We start from the raw sequence: 14,389 nt of genomic DNA, 5'->3' as shown, positions 1-14,389 counted from the left end.
TCAGATATTGATAATGCTCTGCTACAGAAAGGAATCAAGGGCTAGATATTTGAACGGAAGGAGTCATATTATTCCGCTTCACCCAATGTAAGGTTTCCTAAACTTTATATGTGTTTATTTCATCGTTTTAGAAAGTTCATATGTAGGGTGTTAATAAACATACTTGTGAGTAGATCTAAGATCCTGGTAAAATAAATTCCAACAGCCTCCACTAGGACTTTATTGTTACAGCTGTTGTTGGTTTTGTTGGGGCTAATTTCTCTGCTGGTAGAACCCCTGTTGGTTGTGCCCATAATTATTATTTTGGGAATAGTTTCCAATGACTTTTGCTTGATCCATTGGTAAACTGTTCACATCCACCGAACATTCCTCATAGGGGTGAGGACCTCCACATAGCTCACAGACCACCTGAGCTTGTTTTACTTGAACAACTATCAGTTTTGTCAAGGCCTCTATCTGGGCTGTCAGTTTTGTGATGGCATCTACCTCATGTATACTAGCCACCTTCTTTGTCTGACTTCTCTCAGTTGGCCATTGCTGATTATTCATGGCCATCTCTTATAGTAGTTCATAGGCCTCGTTTGCACTTTTCCTCATAAATGTCCCACCAGCTGCGACATCTATAAGTGTTCTAGTATTACCAATCAGCCCGTTGTAGAAGTTGTGGACCAACATCCACTTCTCAATACCATGATGTGGACACTTCCTGATGAGATCCTTAAACCTCTCCTAAGCCTCATGGAGACATTCATTATCTAACTGACAGAAGTTGTTGATTTCTCCTCGCAGCTTAGCAGACTTTGCTGGAGGGAAGAATTTAGACAGAAATTTTGTTGCTAAGTCTGTCTATGTTGCTATAGAATTTGGTGGCAAGGAAATCAACCAACTCTTGGCTCGCTCTCTCACCGAGAATGGAAAAAGTCTCAAGCGAATGGCATCATCACTAGCTCCATTGACTTTGAAAGTCTGACATAACTCTATGAAGTTTGATAGATGCAGATTGGGGTCCTCAGAAGGGAGTCCACCAAACTGGACTGAAGACTGCACCATTTGAAGTATGGCAGGCTTAATTTCAAAGTTGTTAGCATCCACTGCTGGTGGTCTGATGCATGACTGAACCCCCGTAAGAGTTGGGAGAATATAATCTCTCAAGCTGGGGTCATTAGCTTGATCTTCAACGACACCTCCATTATTACCGTTGTTGCCTCCATTATTCGTAGCATTAGCATTATCAGCCATGATTTCTGGTGTTTCAGTAGGTGCTGAAACTCTCTCTTGCCTTTTGTTCCTTCTGTTTCTCCTACAAGTCTTCTCGATTTCAGGATCAACGGGTAATATGACTCCTTGTCCCTGACGGCGCATACACCTAAAACTCGTGAAATAGATAGAAACAATCTTGCTAGAACAGATTAGCAATTAGCAAGAAAAAATAAACCAAAGCAGAATTTAGTATAATTTTATGTAATATTAATCTTTATAAAATTCCCCGGCAACGGCGCCAAAAACTTGTTACGAAAATTATTAAATACTACGCAAGTGCACGCAATCAAGTAGTAAACTCACGCAAGTGAGGTCGAACCACAGGGAATTAGATTAACTGCTACTAAAGTATACTTATGATTCTATTTGGCAAATCAATACTTTTATTATTCAAAAAGAATGAAAGTAATTCAAGAAACTTAAATAACACAAGTGAGAATTAATCAAGATGAGATAATAGGGAGGAGAATCATGTTGTATGTTTACCTAATTGTTAATGCCTAATTGCTATCATGTTCTTGAAGTGAATGACAGATTATAAATTAACCGAACTCTTTTTAGATCTTTTAGGTTCTAAATCACATGTTCTCTAATTAATCTCTTAATTAAACTAACATGAAATCAGTATTAAGCAATAATCTACTTGTCACATAGGTCATGTGAATACTCTCGTTTCACATAGAACATCGATTATCCAATTTTAGCATTCTCAATTCTCACTTTTCAGATTTATAATTGAGATCATAGAACATGTAGAAGGTGATCAAGCTTACACATGGAATTAAACATAAATATAGAAAATTTCACAATCAAGAATGGAGGAATGGCAATTAATCATTAACTAGGCAAACACATTAAACAACAATCATCATCCTCCCTAAATGGGAAATTTAGTTCATAATCAAATCCATAACTATTCCTAAAAAACAATATTCAGCATAAAGAAATTAAAAAGGAATAGAGAAAGAAACTGTTGGTGGAATGACTCTGGATCTTCACTTTGCTCTTCTTGCTGCTCTTCACTTCGTTTTAGGTCTCCATATCGCTCCCCCTAATTTCCAATCACAATTTTCTTTTTATATCTAATTTTTAGGGTTCGTCGCACGAAAATACCCTTGACCGTATGGACACTCGCCGCGGCCACAGGGTATCTCGCCGCAGCGACTGGGGCTTCTAAAAACCTCGTTCCTGTTCTCGAGTTATGGCCGCGGCCATGGTGATCTCGTCGCCGCGACTGTACCCAATTTTTCTACTTTGACATCTTTCAGTAAAATGGGCATAACTTTCTCATACAAATTCCAAATGAGCTGATTCAAGATGCGTTGGAAAGATAAAAAAGAGATCTAAAACTTTTATGTTTTGACTTCTTCCAAAATATGACCAGAACATAGTCGAATTTAGGCTTTAAGTTTCAGCTTTATTTTCTTTCAAAATTTTCTCTATTTTATAGATCACTGTTTTTCGAAATTCGTCTAATTTATGCATTCCAAGTGTCGAAACCTGAAACCAAAGAAAAATAGCGCAATTTTATTCCAAAAATAATAATAAAGAAGAAAAACAACTATAAAATATGACCTGAAACTTAGGCTAAAAATAGCCTAACAAAGAGTATGCACAACTAATCCATGAGCAACACAGATTAGGGACACTCATGGAAATCTGGATGACAAACTTGTAAAAACTTCTAACAATAATCTTAAAATCATTAGAGTAGGGAAACTGTTGGGTTTTATGCCCTAAATAAAACTCATTTCAATATAATCAGATTTACTTATTAATATAGATCAGAAATAACATTTAATGTTGCATGGTTCACATGATTTATTTCATGATTATATGTACATAATGTATAAATTCATCTGAAACCCTTTTCACATACTTGATCCTGTTTATTGTGTCGTCAACACATTGGAAAGTAAACATGACTATGTGAATAAAGTTTCCTAGATTTATCAGACACAGGGTTTTACTGATATGATAATCTACAACAAGAGTTTACTTGTATTTGGAGAAATACTATGTTCTTTCCAGAGCATTGGTTAAAGTAAAGCTCAGGTTGGATGCATGGAGTATGCATCGGAAGGGACCGATATTGAACTTTGACTTAGATTTATTAAACTTACCGTAATATCTATTCAAGTCAATATCGCCTAGTTGATCCTAGATCAAATGATCTTAATCCTGATATGATTAGGCTCAATCTTGAAAGGCTATTCGTGTTCTTTGATTTGTTAGTTAAGCCTACTTTTAGGTCAGGGTGATACGTACATTTTGGGAACACGGTAGTGCAATTGAGTGGGAGCGCTATCATAAACATGGAATCTATAGCTTCTATCTGGCGAATAGTAAGCAAAGGATGATCTCCTTCGAGCTTGACCAAACGAACATAAATGGTGGAGTACTCATTTCACATTAGCTGAAATATCATTTATACGGGGTCAAGTGTTTTAAGGAATAAATACATTGTAGGGTGTAACGGTAATTTAATCCCTTTACAGTGTAGATCATTCATATAGAGGATCATTGATCACATTAGGATTATAACAATGGATAACTAATGATGTGTCTATATGGTGGAACATATAGAGCATTCTATATACTGAGAGTGCAATTCTAAGTTCTATGCGTGGATTCAACGAAGAATTAATAAGTTAGTGAATTTTAGTGCTAAATTCTTGATCTACTTATTGGAAGCTCGGTTATATAGACCCATGGTCCCCCCACTAGTTGAGATAATATTGCTTGTAAGACTCATGTAATTGGTTTTGATTAATTAATTATAATTCTCAAATTAGACTATGTCTATTTGTGAATTTTTCACTAAGTAAGGGCGAAATTGTAAAGAAAGAGTTTATAGGGGCATATTTGTTAATTATGATACTTTGTATGGTTCAATTAATAAATATGATAAATGACAATATTATTTAATAATTATTTATAGTTATTAAATAGTTAGAATTGGCATTTAAATGGTTGAATTAGGAAATTGGCATTTTTGAGAAAAACAGATACAAAAGGTGTTAAAATTGCAAAATTGCAAAAAGCAAGGCCCAATCCACTAAGTTTAGGGCCAGCCACTTTTGTAGGAAATTTAAACTGATTTTTTCATTATTTTAATGCCAAATAATTCAAACCTAACCCTAGTGGAATGCTATAAATAGATAGTGAAGGCTTCAGGAAAATTACACTTAAATTTTCTATTTTTCCTTCAGAGAAAAACCTGAGCCTTCTCTCTCCCTATCTTTAGCTGTCACTTCTTCTCTTCCCTCTTGAGAATTTCGAAATCCTTAGTGTATGAGTAGTGCCCACACACATCAAGTGATACCTCAATCATAGTGAGGAAGATCGTGAAGAAAGATCATCAAGAAAGGAGTTTCGGCATCAAAGATTCGGAGAAAGAGATCCGTGTTCGGATATTGATAATGCTCGCTACGAAAGGAATCAAGGGCTAGATATCTGAACGGAAGGAGTCATTATAGTCCCCTGCACCCAATGTAAGGTTTCTTAAACTTTATATGTGTTTAATTTATCGTTTTAGAAAGTTCATATTTAGGATGTTAATAAACATACTTGTGAGTAGATCTAAGATCCCGGTAAAATAAATTCCAACAACTGGCCTCGAGCCATGGTAATTGATTTACTTACATGTAATTTGGACTTTAAAACGATTGTTTGTATGTTCTTTGGATGGTATCATGTTGTATTGAGTGTTATTTGATGATTGATTGATGATTGTGAAATTTTCGTGAAAAATAATTGTTATTTCGGTTCTGGCATTATTTTTATTGGATAGTATGGAAAAAATTAAGCAAGTTAGCCTTTTACAGAACTCAATTTGGATTTTATTTGAATTAGTTATGATTTTTTGAAGATTTGACAAAATCGGCCATCTTTGATAGTTTCCTGATCGCAGAACTGTCCGTACAGTTTCGAATTTTTTCAATTTTCTTCAATTTTTCATACTTTTTCATGGAATTAACTTCCAATTTTTTGTATGGTTTTGTATATATACTATTACTATTCCTAATTCAATTCTAATTATCATTTTGAATTAATTTAAATTTTTTTTAATTTAATTCAAGATATTAGTGTAATTTGAATTTGAATAGAATTAGTATTTATCTTTTTGCTTAAAAATCTATCTTATTTTAAAATTTGATTATATCTTATCTTATTTTAAATTTAAAAATAAGATATTAATAATCATGTAATTTTTAAATGATATAAGATATTTTGCTAATTTTTTAAATTTTGTTATTTTATTTATTTAAATTACATTTAAAATTTGAAAAAGATATTTATTTATCTTTTCTAATTTTTTATTTAATTTTTATTTATAAAATAACATTTAAAATTTAAAAGTAGTTAGCAATTTTTTTTTGAAATGATATTTAGGTTGGTTGAAACCTAATTTTTCAAAAATTGTAGGTTTAATTTTAAATTTAAATTTTTTAAAAATTTCGAATTTTTCAAATTTTTTTTAAATTTTTCGAAAAATTATTTTTTTTTATTTAATTAATTATTTTCGAAATTAAATATTTAATTTAAAATTAAATAAATCCTACATCCAACTATCCAACTAACCTTGTTGCAGGAGTATGTGTTTTAGCTTATGTGTAAGTTTTTAAAACCTATTATTACTTGATCGCAAATAGCCATGGTTACTTTTTGCCGTATCTAATGATCTGATGGCTCCCTTGGTCAAGATAATAATTTGTAACAGGTATATTTACAATCTTCTTTCATCTGTGTATGACCTAGCAACATGATAGGACCCATCCAAAGTGTGCCTGTGTGAGCCTATGTGTTTAATTTTATTATAGATGCATATAGGTTAATGTTGCTAAATAAAATGTCATAGTCATTGATAGATTTTATTTAGGCCCATTTAGTTTTGGGCTTATTCAATTAATAACAGTTGTTCTTATTAAGGTTAAATTCCTCTCTTTTGGGCCTTGTGAGAGTTGGGAGCCATAGAAGTGGGTACGACATACCGAACTCAAGACTCCCTCACACAAACCACCCCAATTGTGAAGGCCCATTTGCCTGATTTGAATGACTGTACTAGGTTAATTAAACTAGTTTAACCTAATAAAATTGATTAGCAACATAATTAATTTCATTTATTTTGAAATTAATTTAAGAAAATTATAGTTTAAAGAATTTTTTTTATTCTAAGCTAAACTATATGTATTTTCTTGTATTTAATTAAATATAGAATTATAACCATCTAGATTCTTTCTGGAACTTAATTTAAATTTTTCATTAAATATTCTTATTTAAGTTGATATTTAGTTATCTACAACTAACCAACTTAAATCTGAATATCTTTTGAATTTCAAATTTCAAAATTAAGTTGAGGAATTTTAGGCATTGGTTATTAAGATTCTTTAGATATTTTTTAAGTTAATATCTTTTCGAATATTAACTTAAAATGGAATATTTTCAAATTAAGTGGTTACAACTTAATTTTTGATATTTAATTAAATTTAAATTTGAAAATATTTAAGTTCTAGATTTTTCTAGTACAACTTAAATTAGATATTTTTTCAAATTTTGTGGAAAAGATACTTAGTCAAATAAGATATTTTCTAGATAGTTATTTCTAGACTACTTATTATTTCTAATATTAAATAGGAAAATATTATAAATTGTGAAATTAATTATTTAAATAATTAATTTTGGTACAATTTATTTTAAGTATATTTTTCCTAGTATTAAACTAGAGATTAATAATTAAGTCTTCTCTACACTTAATTATTTATTTCTTGAATTTAATACATTTAATTAATTTGAAAATTAAATATCTAAGTTGATTTTATCATCATACTTAAATATTTCTTTTTCATGACATTTAATTAAATAGAAAATTATTTTTAGTTGAAATTTAATTTTTCAACTAAATTTAAATAATTTTCAAAATATATTTTTTCTTTATTTTATTAATCAATTTTCGAAATTGCATTTCTTAAATGCTAGAATTTCGAATTTTATCTTGAAAAATAGATTAAGTTGTAAATTAATTATTTTAATTAATTCTTGGATCAACTTAAATCAATGATTTTTTCATTTATTGATTAATTTAAAATAAATTGAATTAAAGTATATTATTAGAAATTGAATTAATTAGTCGAAGGAAAATCTAGATAGATGATATTTTTGCTTGAAGTATTTTTCTAGTGTATTTAATTAAATAGAAAATTAATATTTAAGTTGATTTTCATCATCTACTTAAATATTTGAAATTTTTTCTTATATATTTAATTAAATAGGAAAATTATATTTTTTGTTGTAAATTAATTTTATTAATTAATTTTGGGCCAACATTAAATTAGAATAATTTTTCCAGGATTTATTTTTTATTTTAATATGCATTTTTCGAAAATTGTATTCTTATATACTTTAATTTTTCGAAATGCAATATATATTTATAGAAAATTAAATTTGAGTTGTAAATTAATTTAAATTAATTTTGTAACAACTTAAATATTTTTTTCTAAATATTTATTGGAAATTATTACTAAGATGGAAATAATTCATATTATTTTCATATCCATCTAAGTAAAATTTATAAATATTAAATTAAAATTTATATTTAGAATTTTTCATTCTGAATTGGAAATTTTAATTAAATAAATATATATTTAAAATAAATAGAATAAATAAAGAGAATAAAAGAAAATACAACTCTTTTCAAATAATGAGCTTTATTATAGAGACATTCGATCTCCATTGTGGGTTTTACACCGCGTTTGTTTTAGTGAGTAATCCTCCCTAATGGAGGAACGTTCATTAGCAATTTCACACCGTTTAACCTCGCATGATAAGTAGTTTGTAAGTGTTTTGTATGGTATGGATCACCTAATGGTGGCGACCATACTTGACTTGCAAATTATGAAACAATGGTGGAAGCTCATAAGATAGAATTGCCTTGACTCTCGCCTAAACGGGACAACGCTGAATTCCAATCTTGATCGAATAAAAGGTTGCTAGAATGTTTATTATTTTAGACGAGCTGACAACTCTATTCAATGAATGGTAGCTTTGACTCTCGCCTAAACGGGACAACTCGATATCGCCTTGTTGAAAACCTTGGAAATTATTTAGGATTGTAAGTTTTAGTATTTTCACTTGTCATTCCTACTTACTATATGTTTATAATTTACGAATTGTGTATGAATTTATATTGAACCATGTTATTTTGTTATTAAGTTGTAGTTTAATTTCGAATCTTCATTGTTGGTCTAACTTGGCTTGTTTATCTAATGAGATAAATCCCTAGTGGATTTTCACCATTAGACATACATAATAGTGTTAGATCTCGAAAGATAAATATTGTATATGCGACATCTAGCTGTTCATCAATTGATGACACCTTAGACTAGTATTTTTACGATATGAAACAAGAAGATTATATAAATAAGATTACTTTGACTTTCGCTAATCGAAGCATCGTTGGATTCTTATTTTAAACGAAATTATCCTAATTCCTCTTAGCTTATTCATTTCGAATTAGCTTTCATAATATATCATTGGATGAATGGTCTATAAATCATTTCATGTCATTTTATATGACGCATATGATTATAATCCCGAAATTCTATTCCCAATTGATATAAATCCTCAATCTTAGAAATCTCCTACTTGAATGGGCAAATCTGACTTAGAGTTTGTATTAGTAGTCTTTGGTCCAAGATAGAATTACTCATAATATTTGGTATAAATTTAAGTCTTTGACTTTAATTTTAGATTCCACATAGAAATTTTCTTATATTTCTAATTCCAGAATACAATACAGTTACACTTTCTCAAGTGTTTAATATCCATCTTCTATTAATGGATTAAAAGCTTGTATGGAATATGAGTTAGGTATTCTGTGACCAGGATCCACTTGCAGTATTCTAAGAACTCTTTGATGTAACTAAACCTATGTCATCATAGACACTACCACATTTTTTTTAATCTATGGCATTTGTATCTTGTTCATAGTGGATTTGACAAGATCAATCTCTGCAAAGAGTTAATATGCCTATATCCACTGAAAGTAGTTCATCTCATTCGCAGATGGATGTACATTCAGGGGTGGATATGAGTTTTTCGTTGTATTCTTAAAACGATAACTCTAGATTATACCTTATAGCAAGAAATTTGAAATGTTTAAAAAATTTCATTAATTTCTAGCAATGGTTAAAACCATTAAGGTAAGTGGTTAAAGATCTTGCGAACTGATAGGGGTGGAGAAATAGTTAGTTGATATGCAGTTCAAAGATCATTAATTTGATTTTTGAATTATATCCAAACTTACCTCCCCAGAAATTTCGAGTTGCATGTTGATCATTAGTTACTAGTCGTTGCCTAAATCCTTCTATGGTAATACAATTTCAGAATGATGTAATGGTTGTATACTTAATGTAAATCATTACTAGATTCATGGATGACCTAATCAAAATCTTAAGAAAGGCTAGAACTGTTAACCATGGTTTGTTAGCTTTTCTAAGTGATTAGGGGTGGACCATCCCATTGTCAATAGATAAGAAAGTGTTTGTTCAAACAAATACTACTTTTCTAAGAAAATGACTAAGTCTGAAAACAAGTAGCAAATAAAGGAGATATTTAATTCTTGATTCCAAAAGTGTTCTATCATCTTATATGACATATGATGATCCCACTGCCTCTGTTGTCTTGTCACAACCAAAGAGGTTAATACCATTTAGTTTTCTTCGACATAATTCGCGGTACCTTGTCGTAGTGGGAGAGTTTCTAGGAACTCACCTTCTTATGACTTGGGAGACACTAGTGATTAAAATCCATTGTGAGTTTAAACAAGTAATGGATTGTCAAGATAAGAAACTAAGAAGAAAGCCAATAGAACTATGGTTTAATCCATTCACATGGAATGACCTAAAGTTTTCTATTACAAGGACATAAAAGGAAATTTTCGTTAATAAGTCTATTCTATGGACTTAACAAAACTTCCTGTTCCTAGTATTATAGGTTTGAGTTTATCTAAACCTATGGCTTGTGGTATACCTGGTAATTACTTACTCTAATGCAAGCAACTTACTTTAGTAAGATGCTGAAGCATTTTCTTTCTAATGGCAATCTATAGAAGCTTCACAACTTCTTAGGCATAGATTTTATTTATCTAAGGAAAAGTCTCAACTATTCCAGAAAAGATAAAGCCATGGAAAAATTTCTTATATCAACAGTGAGAGGTCTTAGATATGCTTTTGTATGCCTTAGACCGGACACACTGTGTTGAGTGGGAGTAATAGTGGGTATCAGTTAATCCAGGAGAAGAACATTGGAAGACAATCAAGTAAATCTTAAGATAAAGAAGAGGAACTATATGTTAGTCTATAAGGGTGTGTTTAAAACTCTTAGACTACACCATATCAGATTTCGAAATTTGCCTATGTGCTAGTAAATCTTTCTGATAAGATGGTGGTTACTCTGGGGGTGGAATAGTGATTTTGGAGAAGTGTAAAAACCTATACGAAGTCTCTAGGTCTACCGAAAGGGACTGAATGTTAAAGTACTGCGGGAAAGTTACTTATTCGATCTAAGGAAAGTTCTATACATCTTTGGCACCATTCCAAATTGCCTTAAACTACTAGTGTTAATTTCCTGATTAACCAAAAGTAGTTGCCAAAGGTATAGAATCCAGTATCCCAAGAGAGTAAACATATAGAGAGGAATTTCACATTATCAATGATTTTGTGATTAAAGGAAGAGTAATGGTGGAGAAAAGGTTGTGGTTAATTCAACCTTTCAGATCCTATTACGAGGAGTTTACTACTACTACACTTGATTTGTATATCAAGGTGTTGAGATTATTTGAAACGCACTTTTTGTTTTATATTAGTGCAAGTGAAGTTTGTTGGGTTTTATGCCCTAAATAAAACTCATTTCAATATAATCGAGATTTACTTATTAATATAGATCGAAATAACATTTAATGTTGCATGGTTCACATGATTTATTTCATGATTATATGTACATAATGTATAAATTCATACGAAACCCTTTTCACATACTTGATCCTGTTTATTGGGTCGTCAACACATTGGAAAGTAAACATGACTATGTGAATAAAGTTTCCTAGATTTATCGGACACGGGTTTTACCGATATGATAATCTACAACAGAGTTTACTTGTATTTGGAGAAATACTATGTTCTTTCCGAGCATTGGTTAAAAGTAAAGCTCGAGTTGGATGCATGGAGTATGCATCGGAAGGGACCGATATTGAACTTTGACTTAGATTTATTAAACTTACCGTAATATCTATTCAAGTCAATATCGCCTAGTTGATCCTAGATCAAATGATCTTAATCTCCGATATGATTAGGCTCGATCTTGAAAGGCTATTCGTGTTCTTTGATTTGTTAGTTAAGCCTACTTTTAGGTCAGGGTGATACGTACATTTTGGGAACACGGTAGTGCAATTGAGTGGGAGCGCTATCATAAACATGGAATCTATAGCTTCTATCTGGCGAATAGTAAGCAAAGGATGATCTCCTTCGAGCTTGACCAAACGAACATAAATGGTGGAGTACTCATTTCACATTAGCTGAAATATCATTTATACGGGGTCAAGTGTTTTAAGGAATAAATACATTGTAGGGTGTAACGGTAATTTAATCCCTTTACAGTGTAGATCATTCATATAGAGGATCATTGATCACATTAGGATTATAACAATGGATAACTAATGATGTGTACGCATATGGTGGAACATATAGAGCATTCTATATCTTGAGAGTGCAATTCTAAGTTCTATGCGTGGATTCAACGAAGAATTAATAAGTTAGTGAATTTTAGTACTAAATTCTTGATCTACTTATTGGAAGCTCGGTTATATAGACCCATGGTCCCCCCACTAGTTGAGATAATATTGCTTGTAAGACTCATGTAATTGGTTTTGATTAATTAATTATAATTCTCAAATTAGACTATGTCTATTTGTGAATTTTTCACTAAGTAAGGGCGAAATTGTAAAGAAAGAGTTTATAGGGGCATATTTGTTAATTATGATACTTTGTATGGTTCAATTAATAAATATGATAAATGACAATATTATTTAATAATTATTTATAGTTATTAAATAGTTAGAATTGGCATTTAAATGGTTGAATTAGGAAATTGGCATTTTTGAGAAAATCAGATACAAAAGGTGTTAAAATTGCAAAATTGCAAAAAGCAAGGCCCAATCCACTAAGTTTAGGGCCAGCCACTTTTGTAGGAAATTTAAACTGATTTTTTCATTATTTTAATGCCAAATAATTCAAACCTAACCCTAGTGGAATGCTATAAATAGATAGTGAAGGCTTCAGGAAAATTACACTTAAATTTTCTATTTTTCCTTCGAGAGAAAAACACAGCCTTCTCTCTCCCTATCTTTAGTCTTGTCACTTCTTCTCTTCCCTCTTGAGAATTTCGAAATCCTTAGTGTATGAGTAGTGCCCACACACATCAAGTGATACCTCAATCATAGTGAGGAAGATCGTGAAGAAAGATCATCAGCAAAGGAGTTTCAGCATCAAAGATTCAGAGAAAGAGATCCGTGTTCGAGATATTGATAATGCTCGCTGAGAAAGGAATCAAGGGCTAGATATCTGAACGGAAGGAGTCATTATATTCCGCTGCACCCAATGTAAGGTTTCTTAAACTTTATATGTGTTTAATTTATCGTTTTAGAAAGTTCATATTTAGGATGTTAATAAACATACTTGTGAGTAGATCTAAGATCCTGGTAAAATAAATTCCAACAGAAACTTCATTGAAAAATAAATCATAGTTGTAAAATCTTGGTAACAGATTGCAATCCAATGTCATCAGTGTCCCGCAATTTATTTTAAAAACTTGTTATCCTTTCTCTAAAAGCTTGAAGGGACATTAGTATCTTAACTGCACATAAACAAACTATACATTAGTGGGATGAAACATAAAATAATAAATAAATAAATAAATATTATTATAAATTTACTCTTTTAAATAACCAAAACAAGCATCAATAGATTAAAATTATAGATATTACAAATAATAGTTACCATAAATAAAATATTTTCAACCGGAAAAAACAAAAGGGAAATTTGAAATTCTATACATAATAAACCCTAATATTATTTCCCTAAAGCTAAATGTTATACCATAGGCCATATATGACTACCTTTGCTTTATCCCGATAATACCGCTCACATTTGAACCAAACCAAATCTAAAGCTTCTCTCTCTCTCTCTCTCTCTCTCTCTCTCTCTCTCTCTCTCTCTCTCTCTCTCTCTCTCTCTCTCTCTCTCTCTCTCTCTCTCTCTCCCAAAAGCTCACCTCCACGGCTCACCTCCACCACCTCTGACGACCACCGAGGACCACCCAGTCCCCTCTCTCGGACCCAACCCCCCTCTCTCGGACCCAGCCCCCCTCTCTCTTCCTCTCTCTTAGCCTGTGAGCCTCAACCCACCGAAAACCCGAAGCCTCAACCCACGGTGACGGTGCACGGCGCAGCAGCCTTCGACCCACCCAATCGACGACAAGCCCACCTATCCATGCCGAACCATGTCTAAATCGAAGGTATGGTTTGATTATTTTGTTTTTTTTTGTTTTTTTTAAGAAAGTGTTTAAGATTTATTGGGTTTGTGATTTTGTTTGGAATTGTTTGTGTTTAAGATTTATAGTTTTTGATTTAAGAAATTTTTTGTGGAATTGGGATTGGGGTGTTTCGGATTTGTGAAAGGAGAAGGGATTGGGGTGTTTCGGATGTGGGGAAGAAGAGGGTCTGAAGGTCCATGGTATGGGTCCGATGGTCATGAGTAGGGGTCCGATGGTACGCGTCTGATGGGGTCCGAGTGTATTGGGTCCGATGGTCGGACCATCATGGGTCCGATCGTCCGATTGTCATGGGGATATGTGGGTCCGATGGGTGCCAAAAGTGGGTATTGTTTAGGTCCAATGGCTACCAATCGGACCTTCACAATTGGTCCGATTGGTAGCCATCGGACCCGTGGTTTATTTATTTATTTATATTTTTTGGTTTTATTAATTATTTATTATTTAGTAATTATTTTAGGTATTATTTTATTTTTAATGATTTATTAAGTATTTTTTAATTAATTATTTTTTTATTACCAAT

At 31.6% G+C, this 14,389-nt stretch overlaps 1 non-coding gene across 1 annotated transcript; it reads left to right on the top strand.

Moving 5' to 3' along the window:
• The first annotated feature begins 685 nt into the window (after positions 1–685).
• Positions 686–792, top strand: LOC115715383 (small nucleolar RNA R71). The gene has a single exon (XR_009687654.1). It is a non-coding gene; the product is annotated as a small nucleolar RNA R71 (small nucleolar RNA).
• Positions 793–14,389: the final 13,597 nt, after the last annotated feature.

This window comes from Cannabis sativa, chromosome 4, assembly GCF_029168945.1.
Source record: "Cannabis sativa cultivar Pink pepper isolate KNU-18-1 chromosome 4, ASM2916894v1, whole genome shotgun sequence".
NCBI classification, from domain to species: Eukaryota; Viridiplantae; Streptophyta; class Magnoliopsida; order Rosales; family Cannabaceae; genus Cannabis; species Cannabis sativa.
This window is presented reverse-complemented; position numbering and strand designations above follow the sequence as displayed.